This window comes from Nannospalax galili, unplaced genomic scaffold (genome assembly GCF_000622305.1).
Source record: "Nannospalax galili isolate Female #2095 unplaced genomic scaffold, S.galili_v1.0 scaffold323, whole genome shotgun sequence".
NCBI lineage: Eukaryota > Metazoa > Chordata > Mammalia > Rodentia > Spalacidae > Nannospalax > Nannospalax galili.
In genome coordinates, this window is record NW_008350329.1 from 2,671,941 (window position 1) to 2,676,850 (window position 4,910).

At 39.6% G+C, this 4,910-nt stretch overlaps 1 non-coding gene across 1 annotated transcript; it reads right to left on the reverse strand.

Moving 5' to 3' along the window:
* Nucleotides 1–134: 134 nt before the first annotated feature.
* LOC115072795 lies at nucleotides 135–239 on the reverse strand. The gene has a single exon (XR_003851817.1). It is a non-coding gene; the product is annotated as a U6 spliceosomal RNA (small nuclear RNA).
* Between the last annotated feature and the right edge of the window lie 4,671 nt (nucleotides 240–4,910).

Genomic DNA, 4,910 nt, shown 5'->3' on the forward strand with positions numbered 1-4,910 from the left:
TAAGCATATTTTTAATTGAATTTTGTGCATTTCATACAAAACATTTTAATCATCTTTACTCCCTATCCACATTCCCCTAGAATCCCTAATACACAGGATTTCATACATTCTGTTGTATATGCTAAGGCCCATTTTAAAATATGGAACTTCATGAATTTGTGTGTCACTCTTGCACACGGGTCATGCTAATCTTCTCTGTATCATTTCAATTTTAGTATGTGTGCTGCCGAAGAGAGCACTTGGTATATTTTTTACAATATTTTTATTGAATTTTTGTGCATTTCATACATCTTAGTCATATTTAGCCTCCCTTACCTATCTGGAGTCCCCCCCCCCCAATAGCCTGCCCAAAAAACTTCATGCATTTTATCTTATATATCAAGGCCTATCAAGTTGTTTGTGTAGCCAGATGGTCCTTGGTGTGAGTTCATCCCCTGGAGCTTGTTCAGCCTGTCTAGCATCTCTCCCTTAACGAAGATTGTAAGTCAGATTCACTGCTGGGAGGTGCATGTGGCATCCAATTCCCTCCTCCCACGGTCCTTGTGACAACCTGAGGAAAAAATTTTCCAAACCACAGTTTGACTTGCTAACTGAGTTTGGGGTATGGGTTTACTTACAGACAAGCGGGTGCCCCCCCATTCATGGCTGTGTTAGAAAGTCCACACTCAGACATAAATCTGGTGGTTCCAGACAGCCTTACAAAATGGCAAGAGACCGGCCTCCTGGTTTTCCCAGCTTTTATACCCTTAGCCCCTCCCCTGAAAGTGGCTATGGTCAACCTATTAACTGGAAGAGGGAAGGGGGGTGGGTTCTTTGCAGAGTGTGGGAAGGAGGCAGGTCCATGGCTTGTCATCACAAGGTCAGAGGAACATCCTCTGGGTCACAAAATCAACTCTACTGTCTAGCAGTAATCAGCTGCCAATAGTTCCTCATGGAATTTGTGGCCTCCTGCCCACTTTGCCAGTTCTATGCTCTTGTTTTGTCAGATTGAATTTGCATGGGTCTTGTGTATGCTGTCACCATTTCTGTAAGTTCATGGGTAATGTCCCAGGAGCCTATAAGACTCTGTTTCCTTATGGTCATCCCATCTCTTCCCCTGGCACTTGCAAACTTTCCACCCCCTCTTCCACAATGGTTCCTAAGCCCCGGGCGTGTGAAGTTTAAAACAGGAGTCCTGTACAGGAACCCATACTCCTTAGTCTCTTATTCTCTATACTTTCTCCAGTTGTGGCCTTTTGTGTTCATCACCCTGTGTGGAATGAGGAAGCTTCACTGATGAGAGCTGAGAGATGCATTAGTATCCTCTCTACCCCTTGTTCCACTATTCCACTATGATCCATAAGCCTTAGGTGTAGAGGTTTCATTGTAGATATGTCACTTAGGGTTGGGCATCTCACAGACACTTGTTCTTTGTGTATGACCAGGTATAAAACTCTGCAATAGTCTCCATCTGTTGCAAAAGAAACTTCATGGATAAGTGGTGACTGGTATATATGTATGTAAATTTAAGGATCCATATTTATCCTTCCTCTCTCAAGCTCCTTCTACTCCTTTACCCCCATGATTCTTGTATAACTCTCCCTCTTCCCCCTTCCCAGTTAAATACCTGCACTTATCCATTTCTCCTTAACATATGTTTCTTACTAATCCTTTCTTTCTTAGGCTCCTTCTTTTCCTTTTCTTACACGGTCTCTTTTATAAAAACACTTATTAAATTCTTATTTTAAGTGTATGAGTGTATTGCCTGCATACATGTAGGTGCACCCATGTTATACAATTCCCAAGAAGGTCAGAAGATGGCATCAGATTCCTCTGGGACTGGAGCTATGGATGGTTGTCAGCCACCATGTAGGTGCTGGGAATCAAACCCAGGTCCTCTGCAAGAGTAGTCAGTGTTCATAACCACTGACCTACCTCTCCAGTTCCTCCTACATGGTTTCTTACTATTTTCCTGTTATATCAGAATACATACTCACATATAAGGATTTGGTGCTAAGATCCACAAATGAGGGAGAACATATGTTCTTTTCCTGAGTTTGTGTTACTTCACTTAGTATAGCAGTTTCTAGTTCCATCCACTTACAAGCAAATTTCATGATTTTGTCTTTCTTTATCAGTGAGTAGAACTCCATTGTGTAAATGTACCACATTGTCATTATCCATTCATCAGTTGAGGGACCATTATGATGCTTCCATTTCTTAGTTATTGTGAAAAGAGCAGCAACAAACATGGATGTACAATTTCTCTGCAATATGATAACTCCCTTGGTCAAACATGCCAATTAATTTTTATGATGTTATCCATTCAATCAAACAGAAGATTGAAGATGGGAAGCACAATGAAAATTTCATATGAATTTTATGAGTAAATGTAAGCACTTGTCCATGAAAATAAGTTGCAGAATTACTAATCAATATAGGAGGAATGTATGTACCAAGCAGGAATAGTTCATAGTAATTTTTTTCCAACTGCTAAAATGGAAATTTTCTGATAAAGGAAGACTCCTAGTTAATGGGTAAACATACAAACTAGAACTAGGACTTATTATATCCTCAATGTCAGAGGCATTTGTAGAAAATTTAATTGCCAGGTAGCAAATAGCCCATTTGGCAAAGGGAAATGTCCTTTTTCTCATTGTGTTTGGGACAAACAGAACAGTTCAAATATACCTGTGAGCTGCTTGGGGGGAGATGTATTTGCTTTTCTCATTGTTCTGACAAAATATCTGACAGGAGGAAGGGTTTATTTTGGATTACATCAAGGAAATACATTTTATCATGGCAGGGAAAGGCAGGAACCAGAAGGGAGGCCAGACTGCGGAAATTCTAGGCCCCTCCCCAGTGCTTGTTTCTTCAGAGGCCCCACCTCCTAAAAAGGTTAAGGTACCTTCCCAAACAGCACCAACTGCTGGAGACAAGGTGTTTCAACCCATGACCCTATGGGGGACATTTTACATTCAAACCATAACAGGAGTTTCTTGAGACATAGTTTAATACAAGAGACTATTTTCTCTGGGGCACAGTGAGTTAAGTTATATCAATTGCAGAAGTGGCAATTTGACATTTAGAAGCATTACAGAATTTTTCATTAGATTTCCAACTTATTCTTAGGTGATAGAATTTATAATGTTTTTTGTCGCCTGACCACCTGTTCTCGTGGGTTCTTTGTTGAGCCGAAAGAAGTCAGTGATAGGGCAGGCCAGATTATTTCAGGATAGTAACTTCCATGTACTGAAACTGGTTTTAATCATTCATCAGGCAAACTAGTACTTTGAATCACTGGCCGTTTGTTTTTAAACATCCTGGGATTTTAAAAGTGGTTAATTGGATAAATATGTAGTACATGGCAATTCTGAAATCTGTTGACTGTTTTGAGCAGGTTTGCCAGAAGAAGTTAGAAATGCTGTTTCCACAACAGCAGGTACTGCTGCAAATACATAGCAACTATCTTTGTACATATTAGCTATTTTGCTTTATAATAAATGGCGTGCTCTAGTTAAGGCTATAAGACCAGTCATTTGAGCAGATTTAATCCCAGGCAAATGATGACTCTCAGTTATATCAAGTGTGGCAGTAAACTGTACATCCTGCCTGAAAATGTCCTTGCTCATCTCATTAATAAGAGCCAACAGTAAACAAAATTAATTCACATTTTAATGGGTGTTTTTAGCAGGCCTCTTCTGGAGGAAAGGAGTATATCTGTACAGTCAGGTTTATTTTCTGTGAATCCATCTGATAAAGGAAATAAAGTAGCATGATTAAGAGAGCTGCCCGGGAAACATTTGGAGATGAGAAAAACTCCCTCATAGGAAGTGAGAGGGCTTATTGAGCAAGACTGGGTATGATGCAAATTTAGATGAAGTTCTATAAAAGGGCTGCATAAATTGTGAAAGGAGACACTAAGGTTAGTTCTTCAGAGTTCTTAGTAGTACAACAGTGGCAGAAATGGCCCTTATAAGGGTGGATACCCTCTGGATTTGATTGCTGACCAAAGTTCCAAAGGAGCCTGTCCTTCTCCTGCTCTCTCAAGTATTCTCTTTTTAAAAAAAATATTTTATTATTTTTATTTTATTTTATGTGTGTGAGTGTATTACCTGCATACATGCAAGCACATCTGTGTCCTGCAATGTCCATGGTAGTAAGAAGAGGGTGAAAGATTCTCTGGAATTGGAGTTACTGATGGTTGTAAGCCACCATGTGGGTACTGGGAATTGAACCCCGGTCCTCTAAAAAATAATCAGTGTTCTTAACTGATAAGCCATCTCTTCAGCCCCCAAAGGATTTTATTTTTATTTTGTGTATAAGTTTATTACTTGCAAATAGGTAGGTGCACCCATGTTATATAAAGGCACCAGAGGCTAGAAAAGGGTATAGGATCCCCTGGAACTGGAGTTAGGTTACTTGTTAGCCACCATGTGGGTGCTGGGAATTGAACCTGGGTCCTCTTGACCACTGATCCATCTCTCCAACCTCATCAAGTATTCTTGTATCATAGGTTTGATTCCCATCTGGGCATTTTGTCTCAAATAATGTTGTTTTGTATTTGACATGGCTTTGATTTTATCTATTAGCATCTCAGCTGGGTCAGTTGATTTTATCTGCCCTATGTCTCTTGAGAATTGTGCCCATAGTATCTCTGCTATCTGTGAAAGAGGACTTTTGATTTCTCTTAATGGGATCTTTTATGACTCCTTTATAAGAGACAGAGAGAAGCTTATGATTGGGGATTTTCAGTATCCCCTATGTTTAAGACCATCACATAAGACAGAAAATAAGAGAGTTCTATGCTTGCAAAAAGTCATGTCTCATTCAATATATCCCTATATTGTTAAAAAAAAAGTGTCCTGAGGTTTCCCCTAATTAAAAATTTATTAGGTTTCTCTTAAAGGTAGGTGTAAGTAGGTTACAGA